Here is a 5000-nt window from a genome sequence, read left to right on the forward strand (position 1 = left end):
TCGTCTGATCTCGGAAGCTAAGCAGGGTCGGGCCTGGTTAGTACTTGGATGGGAGACCGCCTGGGAATACCAGGTGCTGTAAGCTTTTTAGACTTTTCTTTGCAGAGGGCGCTGTTGCTGCTGCTTCTGCTTCAGAGGAGACACCTCTTGGAAAGAGCAGGAAAGACTGTTCATCAAAGGAAAAAGAATATGGAACCCTCACATCATCACTGAAAGGTGAGAGTGAGCATTCATCAGATTTGTTTCTAATCAAAACACTACTTTATTCATGTTTTATTAACATATCATTTTCAAATTGTCTTATTTGGAGAGAGCGATGAAAGAGCAGGGAGTTTACTCTGCATCAGGGAAACAACTGGATATGAAACACTGACAATATTGCTGAAGGTCATTTTTGAAAATTGTAATGATTTTTTTCTTGCAACGATATGACAAAATTTCACCTTGAGATTGATTTTGGAACAATTGACCCCCCCAACCCACCCACACATCAAGATGCTATGGTTGCAAAGCAACAGAAGAACCATTGATGATGGTGATGATTCACATGTATAAAGGAGGTATTGTGGGTGGAGTTAATCGCTTACGGCCATACCACCCTGAACACGCCCGATCTCGTCTGATCTCGGAAGCTAAGCAGGGTAGGGCCTGGTTAGTACTTGGATGGGAGACCGCCTGGGAATACCAGGTGCTGTAAGCTTTTTAGACTTTTCTTTGCAGAGGGCGCTGTTGCTGCTGCTTCTGCTTCAGAGGAGAAACCTCTTGGAAAGAGCAGGAAAGACTGTTCATCAAAGGAAAAAGAATATGGAACCCTCACATCATCACTGAAAGGTGAGAGTGAGCATTCATCAGATTTGTTTCTAATCAAAACACTACTTTATTCATGTTTTATTAACATATCATTTTCAAATTGTCTTATTTGGAGAGAGCGATGAAAGAGCAGGGAGTTTACTCTGCATCAGGGAAACAACTGGATATGAAACACTGACAATATTGCTGAAGGTCATTTTTGAAAATTGTAATGATTTTTTTCTTGCAACGATATGACAAAATTTCACCTTGAGATTGATTTTGGAACAATTGACCCCCCCAACCCACCCACACATCAAGATGCTATGGTTGCAAAGCAACAGAAGAACCATTGATGATGGTGATGATTCACATGTATAAAGGAGGTATTGTGGGTGGAGTTAATCGCTTACGGCCATACCACCCTGAACACGCCCGATCTCGTCTGATCTCGGAAGCTAAGCAGGGTCGGGCCTGGTTAGTACTTGGATGGGAGACCGCCTGGGAATACCAGGTGCTGTAAGCTTTTTAGACTTTTCTTTGCAGAGGGCGCTGTTGCTGCTGCTTCTGCTTCAGAGGAGACACCTCTTGGAAAGAGCAGGAAAGACTGTTCATCAAAGGAAAAAGAATATGGAACCCTCACATCATCACTGAAAGGTGAGAGTGAGCATTCATCAGATTTGTTTCTAATCAAAACACTACTTTATTCATGTTTTATTAACATATCATTTTCAAATTGTCTTATTTGGAGAGAGCGATGAAAGAGCAGGGAGTTTACTCTGCATCAGGGAAACAACTGGATATGAAACACTGACAATATTGCTGAAGGTCATTTTTGAAAATTGTAATGATTTTTTTCTTGCAACGATATGACAAAATTTCACCTTGAGATTGATTTTGGAACAATTGACCCCCCCAACCCACCCACACATCAAGATGCTATGGTTGCAAAGCAACAGAAGAACCATTGATGATGGTGATGATTCACATGTATAAAGGAGGTATTGTGGGTGGAGTTAATCGCTTACGGCCATACCACCCTGAACACGCCCGATCTCGTCTGATCTCGGAAGCTAAGCAGGGTCGGGCCTGGTTAGTACTTGGATGGGAGACCGCCTGGGAATACCAGGTGCTGTAAGCTTTTTAGACTTTTCTTTGCAGAGGGCGCTGTTGCTGCTGCTTCTGCTTCAGAGGAGACACCTCTTGGAAAGAGCAGGAAAGACTGTTCATCAAAGGAAAAAGAATATGGAACCCTCACATCATCACTGAAAGGTGAGAGTGAGCATTCATCAGATTTGTTTCTAATCAAAACACTACTTTATTCATGTTTTATTAACATATCATTTTCAAATTGTCTTATTTGGAGAGAGCGATGAAAGAGCAGGGAGTTTACTCTGCATCAAGGAAACAACTGGATATGAAACACTGACAATATTGCTGAAGGTCATTTTTGAAAATTGTAATGATTTTTTTCTTGCAACGATATGACAATATTGCACCTTGAGATTGATTTTGAAACAATTGACCCCCCCAACCCACCCACACCTCAAGATTCTATGGTTGCAAAGCAACAGAAGAACCATTGATGATGGTGATGATTCACATGTATAAAGGAGGTATTGTGGGTGGAATTAATCGCTTACGGCCATACCACCCTGAACACGCCCGATCTCGTCCGATCTCGGAAGCTAAGCAGGGTCGGGCCTGGTTAGTACTTGGATGGGAGACCGCCTGGGAATACCAGGTGCTGTAAGCTTTTTAGACTTTTCTTTGCAGAGGGCGCTGTTGCTGCTGCTTCAGAGGAGACACCTCTTGGAAAGAGCAGGAAAGACTGTTCATCAAAGGAAAAAAGAATATGGAACCCTCACATCATTGGTGAGAGTGAGCATTCATCAGATTTGTTTCTAATCAAAACACTACTTTATTCATGTTTTATTAACATATCATTTTCAAATTGTCTTATTTGGAGAGAGCGATGAAAGAGCAGGGAGTTTACTCTGCATCAAGGAAACAACTGGATATGAAACACTGACAATATTGCTGAAGGTCATTTTTGAAAATTGTAATGATTTTTTTCTTGCAACGATATGACAATATTGCACCTTGAGATTGATTTTGGAACAATTGACCCCCCCGCCCACCCACACCTCAAGATTCTATGGTTGCAAAGCAACAGAAGAACCATTGATGATGGTGATGATTCACATGTATAAAGGAGGTATTGTGGGTGGAGTTAATCGCTTACGGCCATACCACCCTGAACACGCCCGATCTCGTCCGATCTCGGAAGCTAAGCAGGGTTGGGCCTGGTTAGTACTTGGATGGGAGACCGCCTGGGAATACCAGGTGCTGTAAGCTTTTGAGACTTTTCTTTGCAGAGGGCGCTGTTGCTGCTGCTTCAGAGGAGACACCTCTTGGAAAGAGCAGGAAAGACTGTTCATCAAAGGAAAAAAGAATATGGAACCCTCACATCATCACTGAAAGGTGAGAGTGAGCATTCATCAGATTTGTTTCTAATCAAAACACTACTTTATTCATGTTTTATTAACATATCATTTTCAAATTGTCTTATTTGGAGAGAGCGATGAAAGAGCAGGGAGTTTACTCTGCATCAAGGAAACAACTGGATATGAAACACTGACAATATTGCTGAAGGTCATTTTTGAAAATTGTAATGATTTTTTTCTTGCAACGATATGACAATATTGCACCTTGAGATTGATTTTGGAACAATTGAACCCCCCCGCCCACCCACACCTCAAGATTCTATGGTTGCAAAGCAACAGAAGAACCATTGATGATGGTGATGATTCACATGTATAAAGGAGGTATTGTGGGTGGAGTTAATAGCTTACGGCCATACCACCCTGAACACGCCCGATCTCGTCCGATCTCGGAAGCTAAGCAGGGTCGGGCCTGGTTAGTACTTGGATGGGAGACCGCCTGGGAATACCAGGTGCTGTAAGCTTTTTAGACTTTTCTTTGCAGAGGGCGCTGTTGCTGCTGCTTCAGAGGAGACACCTCTTGGAAAGAGCAGGAAAGACTGTTCATCAAAGGAAAAAAGAATATGGAACCCTCACATCATTGGTGAGAGTGAGCATTCATCAGATTTGTTTCTAATCAAAACACTACTTTATTCATGTTTTATTAACATATCATTTTCAAATTGTCTTATTTGGAGAGAGCGATGAAAGAGCAGTGAGTTTACTCTGCATCAAGGAAACAACTGGATATGAAACACTGACAATATTGCTGAAGGTCATTTTTGAAAATTGTAATGATTTTTTTCTTGCAACGATATGACAATATTGCACCTTGAGATTGATTTTGGAACAATTGACCCCCCCGCCCACCCACACCTCAAGATTCTATGGTTGCAAAGCAACAGAAGAACCATTGATGATGGTGATGATTCACATGTATAAAGGAGGTATTGTGGGTGGAATTAATCGCTTACGGCCATACCACCCTGAACACGCCCGATCTCGTCCGATCTCGGAAGCTAAGCAGGGTCGGGCCTGGTTAGTACTTGGATGGGAGACCGCCTGGGAATACCAGGTGCTGTAAGCTTTTTAGACTTTTCTTTGCAGAGGGCGCTGTTGCTGCTGCTTCAGAGGAGACACCTCTTGGAAAGAGCAGGAAAGACTGTTCATCAAAGGAAAAAAGAATATGGAACCCTCACATCATTGGTGAGAGTGAGCATTCATCAGATTTGTTTCTAATCCTAACACTACTTTATTCATGTTTTATTAACATATCATTTTCAAATTGTCTTATTTGGAGAGAGCGATGAAAGAGCAGGGAGTTTACTTTGCATCAGGGAAACAACTGGATATGAAACACTGACAATATTGCTGAAGGTCATTTTTGAAAATTGTAATGATTTTTTTCTTGCAACGATTTGACAATATTGCACCTTGAGATTGATTTTGGAACAATTGACCCCCCCCGCCCACCCACACCTCAAGATTCTATGGTTGCAAAGCAACAGAAGAACCATTGATGATGGTGATGATTCACATGTATAAAGGAGGTATTGTGGGTGGAGTTAATTGCTTACGGCCATACCACCCTGAACACGCCCGATCTCGTCTGATCTCGGAAGCTAAGCAGGGTCGGGCCTGGTTAGTACTTGTATGGGAGACCGCCTGGGAATACCAGGTGCTGTAAGCTTTTTAGACTTTTCTTTGCAGAGGGCGCTGTTGCTGCTG

At 42.4% G+C, this 5000-nt stretch overlaps 9 non-coding genes across 9 annotated transcripts in view; all 9 read left to right on the forward strand.

The window, feature by feature from the left end:
- The window catches only part of LOC138410099 (5S ribosomal RNA), a 119-nt gene extending 34 nt beyond the window's left edge, over nucleotides 1-85 (forward strand). Inside the window, exon 1 of the ribosomal RNA XR_011242895.1 lies at nucleotides 1-85. This exon is cut by the window's left edge and continues 34 nt beyond it. This is a non-coding gene — a ribosomal RNA (5S ribosomal RNA).
- Nucleotides 86-581: 496 nt separating this feature from the next.
- Nucleotides 582-700, forward strand: LOC138409551 (5S ribosomal RNA). The gene has a single exon (XR_011242720.1). It is a non-coding gene; the product is annotated as a 5S ribosomal RNA (ribosomal RNA).
- A 496-nt stretch (nucleotides 701-1196) lies between these two features.
- On the forward strand, nucleotides 1197-1315 carry LOC138410100 (5S ribosomal RNA). The gene has a single exon (XR_011242896.1). It is a non-coding gene; the product is annotated as a 5S ribosomal RNA (ribosomal RNA).
- A 496-nt stretch (nucleotides 1316-1811) lies between these two features.
- On the forward strand, nucleotides 1812-1930 carry LOC138410101 (5S ribosomal RNA). Its single transcript, XR_011242897.1, has one exon. It is a non-coding gene; the product is annotated as a 5S ribosomal RNA (ribosomal RNA).
- Nucleotides 1931-2426: 496 nt separating this feature from the next.
- On the forward strand, nucleotides 2427-2545 carry LOC138408234 (5S ribosomal RNA). The gene has a single exon (XR_011241553.1). It is a non-coding gene; the product is annotated as a 5S ribosomal RNA (ribosomal RNA).
- A 483-nt stretch (nucleotides 2546-3028) lies between these two features.
- LOC138408819 (5S ribosomal RNA) lies at nucleotides 3029-3147 on the forward strand. Its single transcript, XR_011242139.1, has one exon. It is a non-coding gene; the product is annotated as a 5S ribosomal RNA (ribosomal RNA).
- Nucleotides 3148-3638: 491 nt separating this feature from the next.
- Nucleotides 3639-3757, forward strand: LOC138408245 (5S ribosomal RNA). Its single transcript, XR_011241564.1, has one exon. It is a non-coding gene; the product is annotated as a 5S ribosomal RNA (ribosomal RNA).
- Nucleotides 3758-4240: 483 nt separating this feature from the next.
- Nucleotides 4241-4359, forward strand: LOC138408256 (5S ribosomal RNA). The gene has a single exon (XR_011241575.1). It is a non-coding gene; the product is annotated as a 5S ribosomal RNA (ribosomal RNA).
- Nucleotides 4360-4843: 484 nt separating this feature from the next.
- On the forward strand, nucleotides 4844-4962 carry LOC138408405 (5S ribosomal RNA). Its single transcript, XR_011241724.1, has one exon. It is a non-coding gene; the product is annotated as a 5S ribosomal RNA (ribosomal RNA).
- The last annotated feature ends 38 nt before the right edge of the window (nucleotides 4963-5000 follow it).

This window comes from Paralichthys olivaceus, chromosome 5, assembly GCF_024713975.1.
Source record: "Paralichthys olivaceus isolate ysfri-2021 chromosome 5, ASM2471397v2, whole genome shotgun sequence".
NCBI lineage: Eukaryota > Metazoa > Chordata > Actinopteri > Pleuronectiformes > Paralichthyidae > Paralichthys > Paralichthys olivaceus.